The 15,610-nt window shown below is 38.7% G+C and overlaps 1 pseudogene; it reads left to right on the forward strand.

The window, feature by feature from the left end:
- Nucleotides 1-11,608: 11,608 nt before the first annotated feature.
- On the forward strand, nt 11,609-12,351 carry LOC149168650 (uncharacterized; annotated as a pseudogene).
- Nucleotides 12,352-15,610: the final 3,259 nt, after the last annotated feature.

Here is a 15,610-nt window from a genome sequence, read left to right on the forward strand (position 1 = left end):
ATGAAACCAGGAAGACAAGTAAGGAAGACCCAATGGAGGAGTTACCGGGGTCGGAAGTTGGAGTTCAAGGGATGGAATTGTCACCAGCTAAAGTGCAAGAGATAGAAGATCAAGCAGTTGGTCCAAGAGGGATTCAATAGGTTTCATCTCAAGAACATTAGATGTCGATTTGTTTGGTTCGGCCTGAAGGAATTCTGGAGCAGACTTTGGATGGTGAAATGGACATGGAACCCATGCATGCCAATGAGTCCACTAGATGAATTTTTCATACGTCTGAGGGGGCCTCTCAGGGTATTCCTCTCCCTCATTATTTCTTTTCATTTTTATCGTGTCTTCTTTATCATTTGGAAATGGATTGGCATAAAAATATTGGTGATCCAAAGGTTGGAATATTACAAAATTCAGTTTCCTCTTTGTCCCTACAACAAGTCTCATGTGACATCCCTAGGATATCTATTGGTTGTATGCCCCCGATTGTTTCTTTCAATTCTTCCTCTTTGGAAGGAAGATGTGTAAACTGGCACAGATACAATCTCAAATCATGTCAGAAATGTTTGAATTTTCAACCCCCGGGAGGTGGCTTGCGGCCCATCTCTATCACTCAAGGCCCTAGAAAGTGAAGAGGTATAAAATAAAACATAGCTTTGGCTCAGGTCAAGGCTAAAGAAGAATTAGCTTTGGGGAAACAATACTCAATGGAAAGCGCACTTAGATCATTTCAGGCTCGGAGTGGAGTTCCCAAATGATAATTTCATCCTTCAATTATAGGGATTTAGCAAGCAATCCCAAAAAAGTTGCTCTTAAAATATTAATTTAGTCTATAGATTCGGAGGTTCTTTTTCTTCAGGAAACTTTGGGGGATGGATACAAAGTTGTTGCCTTACTTGAGGGATTTTTCCCCAGGTGGCATTTTGCAGCCTAATATGTAAGGAGACATTATGGTGGACTGGCCCTTGGATGGGATCCAAGGAAAATTCAGATGGAAGATATCTATAGTATCTCGAAATGTCTTGGAATGGATGGATTCACTGTAGATATAGGTATCAGTTTTACTTTCCTAAATATTTATGGGTCACATGATGATCGGGTTCCCTATTGGCCAATATTTTTGAGGAAATCTTTGAGTGATCAAGAGAATTTAATTGTGGGAGGGGATATGAAACATAGGGGGATCATGCTAGACCAGGTAGCCTTTTTTATTTATTTTCCCATCTTTTATCCTCTTCAAATCTTGTCAATATTCAACCCATTAAGTTGAAGCCTACTTAGAGAAATATTCATGTGGGAGACGACATGGTGACAAAATGTCTGGATCATTTCCTCCAGTTGAGGCCCTTATTAATAGACATTGCAATTTGCGTTAGTGGATAGATGTGGGAGGAGAATCAGATCACTCTCCAATAATTCATGAAATTAAGGGAGGATGTCAGAAATTGGCTAGCCCTTTTAAAATGAATGTTGGCTAGTTAAAGGAGGAACAGTTCAAGAATCTAGTTACCATGAATTGGAATAATTTTGATGGGGGTTTAGACAAGTCTGCGGCTCAACAGTTTGGTGATAATTTGAAGCACATCAAACATTTTTCTAAGGAATGGATTGTTCATAAGCGGTCCAGGGTGAAGGAGGACCTCTCTGGCATTGAAAATCAATTGAAAATTCCAGCTAAGTCTCAAGAGGAAGGGTTCAAAGATCAAGAATCAATAGATGTTTTGAGAAGGTTGACCACTAGAATAAAGGGTATTCTAGCGCATAGGGAAAAGGAGTGGATATTGAAAATTCGGGCTATATGGTTGGAATAAGGAGACAAAAACACTAAATTTTTCCAAGCCTTTGCGAAGGGTAGTAAGTATTCCAACACCATTTAGAAAATGAATGATCAACAAGGGAGGGAAATCTCATATTTTGAAGGTATAGCTTCCTTGAGAAGAGATCATTTCAAAAATCTCTTCAAAGCTCGTGACAGGGCGTCAATTGTAGAAATAATTAGAGTTGCAAACTTTTTCCCTCGTTTTGTGGAGGAGGAGGAAGGAAAATCTTTGATGGAGGAGGTTAGTGAGGAAGAAATAAAGTCAACCCTTTCTATTTTTCAAAGATACAAGATTCCAGGGCTAAATGGCTAGACAATTGAATTCTTTTTGTATTTCTATGATCTCTTAGGGGAAGATCAGAGGAAAGTGATAAATGAATCCAAGGAAGAGGAAAGCATTCTTCCAGCCTTCAACACTAACTTTATTTCTCTAATCCCTAAAGTTGATGACCCATCCACTTTTGAAGATTTTAGACCCATCTCCTTATGTAACTACATTTATAAAATCATAGCCTAAGTGATTTCCATGAGAATTAAACCTATCCTGTCAAAAGCCATATCTAGAGAGAAGTTTGGATCCTTGGATGGGAGACAAATACATGAGGCTATAGGTGTAGCACAGGAAGGGATTCATAGCATGAAAACAAAAAATATCAAAGGAGTGATTATTAAGTTGGATCTGTGAAAATATTAAGACCGGGTAAACTGGCTTTTTATCCGCCTTATTCTTACTCATGTAGGTTTTGAGGTCCCATTTATAATTGGATTATGAGTTGTATTATGTCAGTTTCCTTTGTAGTTCTTATAAATGGTGCAGCATCCCTTTTTTCCATAGCTAAGAGAGATCTTCGATAGGGTTTTCCTTTTATCACCCCTCCTATTTCTCATTGTTGTCGATGTTCTCAGTAGAATGGTGACTGAGGAAAACATAAGGGGGTTTTCAAATATTTAAACGTTGCACAATAAATTTTAATCACTCATCTCTTATTTGTTGATGACATTTTAATTCTATGCAATGGAGATAATAGAGACATTCAGTGTCTCCATGAAATCTTGTTACTCTTCAGCAATGCAACTGCTTTGTCGATAAACGATTTGAAATCCTCTCTCATAGTTCATAATTTGTCAACATAGGAAATCACAAATATGAGGAGGATGTTCCCCTTTGAAGTAAGGACCTTTGAAGTTGGTCTCAAATACCTGGGGTTCCACCTTAAACCAAATTTCTACAAGATTGAAGATCGGTCCTACCTACTGGCTAAATTAGAGAAGAGTGTGAGGCTCCTTCCTAGGGTCCTCTAACTAAAAACTAAATTTCTCAAATTTTAAATACAATAAATGGGAAATAACTTATTTATATCTAAACATTTATTTGATGATAATATACCATTTAAAATTCATTTACCACAAATTAAATAAGTAAGAATTTCATTGCAACCATTTACATAAGTAATCAATAAACAGAGGAATACATGTTCCAATAGCTTAGCTGAGATGCTCCTAAGCTCCTGATTCTTTTCGGATGCTCCTCTTGACTGCCCGACTGGATTTACCTCCCAGCCAACTAGGAAGTATTTCCTAGCCCAGGGAACCTCTACAGGTTCCTTAGCCCTTCAAGCCCAAGTCCAACCAGAGGTAGCATGTCTAAGTTAAATAAACACTCTCATTATCCCCCTTCTCTTTTCTCCACCTTCCTCCCAAAAAAAAAAAAATCCTTCAAAACCACAATGAAAACCAAGACTAAGGATCCCCCTCCCCCCCTCTCATCATCCTTCCCCTTTTATGCCTCCCTCTCCCCTCCACCTCAATCACCTATCATTAATGTCATAACTACCCCCTCATCCTTTCATTTGACTTTTCTTACCATATCTTCTCCCAAGTAAATTTGAGAGGACATTTTGGGGATATGGGTATTTAAATTGGAATAAATTGAAGGAGACCATATCCTGTCAAAATTTAAATTTGAGGAGGCAAGTTGGGAATTGAATATTAATAAAATTTATATCAGTAATAAATTTATAGTTTCACCAATGTAGGTATGTACCAATATTTCTTGATAATTATAAGTCAATATTTTCAAGTAATTTAAACATTAGTAAAATTTGCATGATAAGATTAAGTAGGGCATTACATACACTCCTCCTTTAGAAAACTTCGTCCCAAAGTTAGAGTGAAAAAGATACAAGGAGTTCGAAGCAGTTTGAAAATAAGGCATAACAAAATAGAGAGAGAGTTATAGTAGTAAAATTTGATAAGTCAGACAATGACATCACGTCCCCTCAAGAATCCCCAACTGATCTATATCCTCCTATCCTTCCTGGCCTACTTCCATTCCCACCCTATCCATCCTCTACTACTATATATTGTGGCATCGGGTATACCAATCTAACCATTGATAAAACTAATTCGGTGGAAGCGTCGACTATATCGACCTAATTTCCCCAGTAGGCAACTGGAAATCATCATCACACGTCTAGGGGAGCGTGTCCACCACTTCCCTCCCACGATTCCAGGTTTGAAAGTTACACGGTGGGAAATACCTCCACCCCTCCTTACAACTAGGGTCAACACCCTAATATGGACCACACTACAGTGCGATACTTGTCATTGAATAATCCAGTCAAGTATTCTTGTCACCTGCCATTTACATTTTACCCATTCCATAACAATGCATATCAAGTAGATACAAAATGTAATAGAACAATGTACATTATACCTTTCCTCATGAGATGTCTCGACCTTCCCCAATGGAAGAGTAGATCTTGGCTATCATATAGTTCTTTCCAATCTGCGGGTTACCTCTCTTTCATGCATTTATATAACAACAAGATATATATAGATAAGTGATCATAAACATCATGTTATTAAGTCTAGTATCCACGTGTCAATTTTGCAGTTCATACTGGAAATAAATCATAATTTCACTAAGTCATTCATTAAATAAATCATATCCACTTAAGCCATACATGAAACAACAATAATTCTGATAAGTCATGCACTAGATAATTCATCACCAAGTAAGTCATACAGTAGGTCATACATCAAATGTTTCCATCATCAATACCTAATCAATGTAATGATTTATATAAGTAGTTTCACGTGTCCAACTAAATGCATCAATATTACATAGCATTCATAAATAAATAACATGGAACTATAAAATAAAGCCTCAGCATAGGTAGCTATCTAAGTCAAAATGGGCATCACAGATGCTCGAAAAGTGATGGGTAGTCATGACGTATAGTCTCTTCATCCTCCCAGGTAGCAGATCCTGGGTTATACTTGTCCCACTAGACCTTAACTTGGTCCACCATGTGATGTCTGAGTTGTTGAACCCTACGGTCCAATATGCATAATGGTTCGACCACTACGTTTCCCATGTTCGAGACCTGCAATTCTGTCCAATCCAGTTTGTGAGATTCATCATAAACATAATGTCGTAAAATAGATACATGTAAAACATCATGAGTTTTATGCAAATGGGGTGACAGTACAAGACGATAGGCAACTGGTCCAATCTTCTCCTTGATCCTAAAAGGTCCTACGAACCAAGGTGACAACTTCGTCCCTTTCCCAAACCGAATGGTGCTTTTGTTGGGTTGGATATGAATAAAATCTTGGTTCCCTACTTCATAACTGCAATCAATCCTATGTGAATCAGCATAACTCTTATGTCTATCTTGTGCTTCCTTTAACCTTTGTTGAATCTATTTTACCTATTCCTCCATTTCTTGAACTAATTCTGGCCCAACTATTACTTGGTCCTCCAACTTTTCCCAACTCAACGGTGTCTTACATGGCCTTCCATATAGAGCTTGATAAGGATGCATCCCAATTGAATTGTGGTAATTGTTATTATAGGAAAACTCTACCAATGGTAAGTACCTTTCCCACTGAGTCTGATTATCCATGACGCACATTCAAAGCATGTCTTCCATAACTTGATTTACTCTTTCGATTTGCCCATTTATTTATGGATGATATGCAGTGCTCAGGTCCAACTGAGTCCCTAGTGCTGACTGCAAACTTGTCCAAAACCTAGATGTAAATCGAGAGTCTCTATCAGAAATGATCTTTGTGGTTAACCCATGTAGTCGAATAACTTCACGTATAAAGACTCGTGCCACATCAGTAACATCGTAAGTGTCTCTTACTGGAATGAAATGGGCACTTTTGGTCAATTTATCAACTATAACCAATATAGCATTGTGCCTTTGTGACGTGAGTAGCAAAACCACAACCAAATCCATAGAAATTACGTCCCATTTAGACATAGGGATGTCATGTGGTTGTAGGAGTCCTGATGGATGGTGATGATCAGCCTTCACTCGTTGACATTAAAGACATTTGGCGATAAACTATACTATGTTGTGCTTCATGTTTACCCAAAAGAAGAGTTTCTTCGTGTCCGCGTACATCTTCTTCACTCCAGGATGTGCACAATAAAGTGATCTATGTGACTCCTCGAGGATGGTCCTTCTTACACCCCCTTCATTAGGTATGTACATTCTCCCTTGAAATCTCAATAGTCCATCTAGTTCAAGGACATATCCCTCAAACTTTGATTCTATATGCCTCCCACTCTAGAGTGTTGATATAACCTTTAGATACCAACTATCTTCAAAGAGTTTCTCCAACACATGTTCCCTCAAATTTACCTTTAAGGCTACTAGGGAGAAGGTTCGTAGTCTCTTGCTTAGTGCATCGGCCACCACATTCTCCTTTCCCTTGATGTATGAGATCTCAAAATCATACTCACTCATGAATTCGCTCCACCGCCTTTGTCTATCATTCAAATCCCTTTGAGTGAAGAGATGCTTTAGCCTTTGATGATCTGTTCTTAACTCAAATCTCCTCCCAACAAGGTAGTGTCTCCATAGTTTCAAAGCTAACATCATTTTTGTTAACTCTAAGTCATGGGTAGCATATAACTCTTCATGTTTCTTCAATTTTCTAGATGTGTAAGCTATTACTCTGCCTTCGTGCATCATTACTGCCCCCAATCCTTGCTTCGAAGCATCGGTGCAAATAATGAAGTCTTTCTCCATGTCTGGGACTCGAAGGATCAATGCACTAGTTAGTAACCTCTTTAGTTCTGTGAATTCAGTGTCACATTCATTTGCCCATTCATACCTGACCCCCTTTCATTGTAATGTGGTGATGGGTTTTGCAATCCTTGAAAACCCTTCCACAAACCTGCGATAATACCCTGCTAGCCCCATAAAACTACGCACCTCATGAGAATTTTTCAGTACTGGCCAATCCATTATGGCCTTTACCTTTTCCGGGTCAACTAAAAACCCTTCTCCTGAAATGATATGCCCAAGGTAATTAACTTTCTTCTGAAAGAAGGAACATTTTGACAATTTTCCATACAATTGATTTTCCCTTAAGCAAGTCAATACAACCCTTAGGTGCTTTTCATGCTCCTTTTCATTCTTGGAATACACAAGAATGTTGTCCAAAAAGACTTGCACAAATTGGTCCAAATACTTCCTGAACATGCCATTCATGAGGCTCATGAATACTGTTGGTGCATTGGTCAAACAAAATGGAACAAATACGAACTCGTAGTGCCCAAACCGAGTTCAAAATGTAGTTTTTGAGATGTCACCTTCCGTAATCCACAATTGGTGGTATCTAAATCGTAGATCGATCTTTGAGAAAATTGATGCTCCTTTCATTTGATCAAATAGGTCATCTACTTTAGGTATCGAGTACCTATTCTTTATTGTGGCTCTATTCAAGTCCCTATAATCTAGGCATAGCCTTAAGGAACCATCCTTCTTCTTGACAAAAATCATTGGTGCACCCCAGGTGAAATACTAGGTCTAATAAATCCCAAGTCTAAGAGCTCTTTTAACTGCATCTACAACTCACAAAGTTCTGGAGTTGTCATCCTATAGGTGTCTTAGATATTGGTTCTGCACCAAGTTTTAGGTCGATTGTGAAATCAATCTCCCTTATAGGAGGTAATCCGGGCAATTCCTTAGGAAAAACATGCTTGAATTCTGACAAAATTGGGTGTTGATCTAGGGAGGGTCCTTTCTGGTCACTTAAGCGTCGACCACATATAGCTTGCAACCTTGTCAAAGACAATGTTTTACCTTCATCATGGATATGAATCGTAGCGACACTCCTCTCTTGATTCCAAAAATCTCAATTGGCATACCTTCATCATCTAAACAAATCACCTTCTTCTTGAAATAGTCTACCAAAGCTCGATGAGCTTCTAGCCAGTCCATTCCAATAATTACATAATACGTCCCCAATGTTGTGACCTATGCCTTCAACTTAGTTATACACACCCCGAGGTTTACCTGACATTGGTCAACACTAGGCCCTACTGCTTTTTGTATCCCAGAAACCATCTCAACTTGCTTAAAGTCATCGTGCTCATAGGCTTCCAACCCACATTTTTCTAATGCAACTCGTGAAATGAAACTATCTGTAGCACTTGAATCAAACAAAATTTTAACTTGTACTTTGTTTATCATACTTGAGGTTTCTACCATGGAAAACTGGTGTTCAACTTGTTGGTTATCAACTGATGCATAGATTCGATGGTGGATACTTGCTCCTCCCATTGGTGCTTTTCCTTCTCTATAGTTGTTACCAGTTTGTAACTCAAGACAGTCACACTAGTAATGAGGTCCCCCGCATCCCCAACAAGTGATGCATGGTAGACCTTGAACTGAATGTTGTGGAGTTCTTTGGAAAGAGTTCCTTCCCTTGGGACCCTCGCCCCCTACTTGTTGCTCCTCGCGTATGACCTTGATTTGCACGTGCTCTTGAAGCTGCGAGTGAAGTTGCACTAGTAACCATTGAAATCCCCACTGTCGATGCTATGGGTACAACCATGTTTCCATATGATGGTGGCCTCAAACTTCCTCCCCTGGGGAAGGTGCGAGGGGTCTTCCCTATAAACCTTGGTTGTTGTGGAAAAATGGTTTTGTTTCCACCCTTTAAGTCTAAGTATTATTCAACATAACGAGCATGTTCCACAGCTTCTGCAACTGAGGATGGTTTCCACATCTGCACCATTGCCCTAATCTTAGGGTTCAATCCATAAATGAAACAATCTGCGTGGCGTTGGTCAGTATCCATGTAGGAGACATACTTGACCAATTCCATGAATCTAATCTCATATTCTTCTACCATATGATTTCCCTGTACCAAGGCATGGAAGGCTCCTACCTGTTGTTCTTCATAATATGTTGTTAGGTACTTTTTCCTAAATCTCTCCTCAAATAACTCCCAAGTAACTGTGTCTAGAGTGAGGTGTATTTGACACTCTAAGTTACGCCACCAATTCAAAGCACTATCTTTGAGTTGGAATATTGCTATTTTAGCTTTTGAATTAGAATTTTAATCCCTCAGTGCGAAGCGCCTTCTCATTCCTTCTAACCAGGCTTCTCCATGTTCGCTGGCATGACCTCCAGCAAACTCTGGGAGCTTAATCTTTTGGAGATCCCTAGTAATGTCCTCGATTGGAGGTCCTCTATCGGAGTCTCTTGATCCCTCGAGATTTCCTAACCCTGACGGAGGGTGCTCAACTTCCACCTCAATTGTTTGGCGCCCTTTTAAGGTCTCATTAATTGCTTCTAGGGAACGCGAGATGAGAGTCCTTGTGATGACTCTCCTTGACCTTTATTTCTTCATGTCCTTGCCATTTTTAATTGTTCAATATTTGTATGATATGTAAGACTTATTAGCACAACTTAGAGCCTGGTCAATTCTTACTTGGCTCACACATGTTTTGCATATTAATAAGTGCAAGTTTTCCTTTTTTTATGCTTGTAAACGACTATTTCTAATATTGAGAAAATAATCATGGGTCTACTAAATCCTCTCCCATTTCTATCTAAGCAAGTGCTACCATGCACTGCTAGTCACCCTCAAATATCTTTAGATATCCCTAAACAATCATCCTAAATCCATATTATATATTTTGAGCATTCACATAATCATTAATTTACCATTTTTAATCACATTATTATACTAGGTTCCCTTTTGAAATTCCATCAACAATGTTAAATTAGTTTTCAAGTGGATGCCTAGTTGTCTCAATCAACTCAATATTGACATTATTGTTAGATGTATACTATCCAATTGATTTATATAGAATGGCTAGTGCTACATGCTTTAAGATAATAATATTGTATATTGTAAGTGATTCTAACATACCAATCTATTGTTGTTCACATTTGACAACTTTAATGTATTAAAATCTACTAAAAGAAAAGAGAATTATGTTTTGTGCAATGCAATGGAGTTGGGTGTTTTTTTTTTTTAAGATAGTTTTTTTTGTTAACTACTCAAAACCTCTACATTCCCATAAATATATATAATATATAACATTATACTCTACTTTATTTACTCTAAAAAAAAATTCAAGTTCTCAATTAACAATTTTATTAATTATTTATTATTTGGTTTATGACAAGTTTGATAACAACTTAGAAAACTAAGACTTAAAAGAATTAATGAAGAACCTTGTCTTTGGTTTCATGCTTAAGACACACATGAGGGAAGAGTGATACAACTTAAAACGCATTCATGGTGGGAAGATGTGGAGGTCAGTTTATTGAAAAAAATAAAAATAACTCTATGCGATAATAACTATGATGTTGATGTCTCCCATTATAATATGGGATAAAAACTTTGACGTGTTTAATTATCTTGAGTAACAACTGATAAAAACTTTGAGTAACTTTGACGCGTTTAATTATATTGAGTGACAACTGATAAAAACTTTTATTTGGCTCAGTCATTGCACAAGACCTTTCCGATATAATAAAAGCACAGCTACAGAGGGATATTGATAAGCGACTTATCACTATTCCCGAGATCCATGAAGTTGGCACCTACGTTGCAGAGATTAAGTTACACCTAGAAGTTACAGCTCTTGTGCGGATAAATGTGACAGCTAATTGATAAAATGGTTGTTTACTAGGAAGGTTACAGTCCTGTACTTTTAATAAAACCTGCCAGATTTGTTGGGATATGGGAACGTAAAGCTTGTATTTACATTATTTCAAGTACAGTGATGGATGGTTGGATTAATGGCGTTAATTTCCAACAAAGGAAATTTGCAATGTGTCATGTGTTTGAGTCTTTGGGAGTGATTGCACTCCTGATTTCTCGAACATCTAAACCCTAAAACGGCTGCTATCTTTGCAGAGATCTTTGACATAATGTATCAAAGTAAACATCGTTGGGGGGTGTTGTTCCAAAGTTTCCCCCTCACCAAAACAAATGAAGCTCTTAAGCCCCATTGTGGTTCCACCTCTCAAGAGGACTGTTGACTATCCTTGGAAGGCTCGTAGGTGTTGGTTGTTGTAGTTCGCTGCTCATCCGACGATGTCCTAGCCTTTCAAATTCCCCTCCCTCTTCAAAGGGAATTCCAACCGCTCTCTTACCAAGGGCCAACCTGAACACCCATCAAGTTTTGTCAATCTAGAAATGGGAGAGAGTGCCTTATTTCTAGTTTCTCCTTCTGGCAGAACTAGTGTTAAGATGGTCTCTAGTGATCTTGCCGAACAGCAATTTTCTGCTCGTAAAGGTTTTAGCAACTTAAAAGGAAAGAAAGCAGCTAATTCAGTCTTTGTCGTCCGGTGGCATGATATTCCTGAAACAAGGATGATGATTGTGGAAATAGTATGGGAAGACAGCTTGTGACCTATCTATTTTCATGGGTGATCTAAACTCTTAACTATATACAATTCAACTACAAAAGCCAGGGCACTGGGCAAGCTTACACAAACACCACTGAAGATTTCGGTAGCTGAAGTAATAGTGATGGCCTCGAAGGATGATTATGGTGATCAAGATGGCATTCGTTTACTTACTCAATTGGAGGTCATTCTAGACCAAGATCCTCGCATTGACGAAGTGGGCTTTGTGCCTCCTTCTCAACTAGCATCATTCCATGTTTTAGAAGGCCAAGATACAATTGAATCTCTTGTTGAAGATGTACTGACATCTATTGTTGGAGAGAGGAATTTGGTTATAACATCTGAAGGTTTACCCTTTGAAAGTGTTGGTGCAAAGTCAAATCTCCTGCTTGTTGATGGGGGGAATATAGAGAGCAACAGAGGATCATCCAATGATATATTTGTTTTCTGGTGCAGAGATCATAAGCTTGCTATTTGCATCCCAACTTTGCTTCCTCTATTTAAGGCTGGAAAATCTTCTTACCTATTTTCATACAGGCAGTATAAAATCCTTGGTGACTTATCACAAAATGAAGATTGTTCACCATATGTATGTGAATCAAGAAGTTCATCAGAAAATCTCAGAGCATAGAAGTACAATGGATTTACACTCTATAAAAGTTGCACTTTTGAAGCACAACAAAGTTGTTGTGATATTAAGTTGTGACTATGCTAGTGCTTGGAATTCCAGGAAACGAGTTATATCACAAAAAGCAATCAACAAAGTTTTATGGGGTAGAGCTTCAATTGTCAGCACTTGTTCTTGCCTATGCTCCAAAGAGTGAGCAAACTTGGTTTTATCGACGTTGGTTGACAAGATATGGATGATCATGGGAAGACAATAAAGAGCATTGGATAAGAAGAGCTAGAAGTAGAGCATTGGACAAGAAGAGCTAGAAGTAGAGCATTGGACCAGGCTCTCGGTGGGGTTGATTGAGTGTTTACTATGTGATTGACTTTCATGGGACTAAATTACATCAAAACCTAATGATAGGATTCTGCATGACAATGGCTTGAAGGTGGCACAAATGTGTGCAGAAACAATGACAGGATGAGTATGGTATTTATTCCATGGCCGGCTACGAATTTTATCCCTGGAAAATTGCATGATTGGCTAGGAATTTTATCTCTGCAAACAACAAGAGTTGTAAGAGGGAGCTATTTTTACAAAGCCAGAACTATTTTCCTACCACCTTTGGGTTTTCATTTACATATGGAGATGTACATATTGCAGTTTTCTGATTAAGAAATTGAGTGTACAGAATGTTTGTCAAAAGTTTTTTTTTTTTTTTTTTGAATACTACTACTTTTACTATTATCTTGCCCAAGCAGATGAAGGGTCTAATGTTAAAGTATTGGTTTTATATGCCTTAGCACCTGACGTACTGAAGCTATGTTAATGAATGTGAACTATGTATAAATAGCACATCAAAGTGACACAACAAAAGCTTGGTGGGCATATAACCCACATATTTTGCAAGATCATAACTCCTCTGATACCATGAGTGAGGCTCCTTCCTAGGATCCTCTAACTAAAAACTAAATTTCTTAAATTTTAAATACAATAAATAGGAAATAACTTATTTCTATCTAAACATTTATTTGATGATAATATACCATTTAAAATTCATTTACCACAAATTAAATAAGTAAGAATTGCATATACCATTTAAAATTCATATACCACAAATTAAATAAGTAAGAATTTCATTGCAACCATTTACATAAGTAATCAATAAACAGAGGAATACATGTTCCAATAGCTTAGTTGAGATGCTCCTAAGCTCCTGAATCTTTTGGGATGCTCCTGAGCTCCTGACTCTATTGGGATGCTCCTCTTGACTATCCGACTGTATTTACCTCCCAACTAACTAGGAAGTATTTCCTAGCCCAAGGAACCTCCACAGGTTCCCTAGCCCTCCGAGCCCAAGTCCAACCAGATGTAGTGTGTCCAAGTTAAACAAGCATTCTCCTTCTCCCCTTCTCTCTTCTCCACCTTCCTCCCAAAACAAAATGCTTCAAAACCACAACCAAAACCAAAACCAAAACCAAATATCCCCCCCTCCTCTCATCATCCTTCCCCTTTTTGCCTCCCTCTCCCCTCCACCTCAACCACCTATCATTAATGTCATCAATACCCCCTCATCCTTTCATTTGACTTTTCTTACCATATCTTCTCCCAAATAAATTTGAGAGGACATTTTGGGGATGAGATATGAATATATAATTTGGTAATTAATTGAAGAGGGCCATATCTTCTCCCAAGTAAATTTGAGAGGACATTTTGGGGATGAGATATGGATATATATAATTTAGTAATTAATTGGAGATGACCATATCTTCTCCCAAGTAAATTTTAAAAGACATTTTGGAAATGAGATATGGATATATATAATTTGGTAATTAATTGGAGAGGGCCATATCTTCTCCCAAGCAAATTTGAGAAGACACTCTGGGGATGAGATATGAATATCTAATTTGGTAATTAATTGGAGAGAACCATATCTTCTCCCAAGTAAATTTGAGAGGACATTTTGGGAATATGGATATTTAAATTGGAATAAATGGAAGGAGACCATATCCTATCAAAATTTAAATTTGAAAAGGCAAGTTGGAAATTGAATAATAATAAAATTTATATCAGTAATAAATTTACAGTTTCACTAATGTAGGTATGTACCAATATTTCTTGATAATTATAAGTCAAAATTTTTAGGTAATTTAAACACTAGTAAAATTTGCATGATAAGATTAAGTAGGGCATTACAAAGAGCCTCACATGTTAGAGTCATAGGTATTTCTCTTGAACTGGGCGTTTGGTCCTGGAAAATTAGTGATCGAAGTTATTTCGGTATACTAGATGGCACTAGCTTGGATCCCTCGTGGTATCCTTGAAAAAGCTCAGAGAATCTGTTTCAAATTTCTCTAGGAAGGTTCAGGAAAAATGTCTCGCCTTGGGTCAAATGGTCAAGAATAGCAAACCTCAAGTTGCTTGGTGGGTGGGGTCTCAAAAATATATTTCTTTTCTCCAAATCACTAGCTCCAGAATCTGGATGGAGGTTGTTATCCACATCCAGTCTCTAGACTGAGGTAGTAAATCAGAAGTATAACAAGCCCCTCTCCTTGGAGAATTGGATCAGAACACCTATCAATCCTAGAGGCAATATCTTTATGGTATGGAGATCGGTCCTAAAGTCTTTTGATATGATCTCAGTTGGGCTAGCGTGGAGGATTGGGAATGGTCAATGGTTGAGTGATCCGAATCGGATCCACAAAAGACTGTCAAGAACCTTGACTGTATCAAGTTGAACAAATCCTTGAAAATTCCAAAACAGCGATCAAAAACACCTTGAACCAGTGGCAATGGCCGCCAACGTAGAACGACGAGGACCTCGATCAAAGCGCGTTAACCGAGGCCCTTGGAGACTGCGCAGGAGGTCAAAGTAGTCCCTAGGAGCCCCAGATCGGGAAAAGGAGGCGATTTTGATGGGCGATTAGCGCTTAATCACGTATCGCTGGGCAAATAGGGCCAAAATGGAAGAGCCTTAAGCACTCGGTCGCGTTGAGAGTCGGAGAACCGCGGGGGGAGAAACAAAAAGCACTAAAGGACAAAAGCGGGACCCGCGCTCTAGAAAACCGACGGTATTGATCAGGGCGCCCTTGAACGGTAAGAGGTTTTGGAGGAGAGCGGAGCGATCCCACTCAGCGACCAACGCGTGGCAGCGGAGGTGAGATAAAAACCGTCGTTGATCGCGCGCTATCAATCGAGCAAGTAAATCACGCTCGACGTGCGTATGACGTTGGATCTGGAGGAGTCCAGATCGGACGGCTGAGATTGCGCCCAATGGAGGAAGCGGAATCGACAAGGGATCAAGCTGAGTTCTAAAGAGATTTGGAGTCCATTTGACTGCCACGATGGAGAAAGAATGCATACATGACGTAATGAAAGAAACGAACCGACAAAGCATGCTGGCACCAGTTAGATGGAGACACGTGGCCACTCCTTGAGCGATTGTGCTGACGCCGAACAAGGAATTCCAAGCACAGCTGCAGAAGGTGAATCGACGCAGGCGGGAAAGGAACCGAA

This window comes from Pinus tabuliformis, chromosome 4_2 (genome assembly GCF_031772625.1).
Source record: "Pinus tabuliformis cultivar Carrire ecotype Pingquan chromosome 4_2, CPIR1, whole genome shotgun sequence".
In the NCBI taxonomy this organism is placed as follows: domain Eukaryota; kingdom Viridiplantae; phylum Streptophyta; class Pinopsida; order Pinales; family Pinaceae; genus Pinus; species Pinus tabuliformis.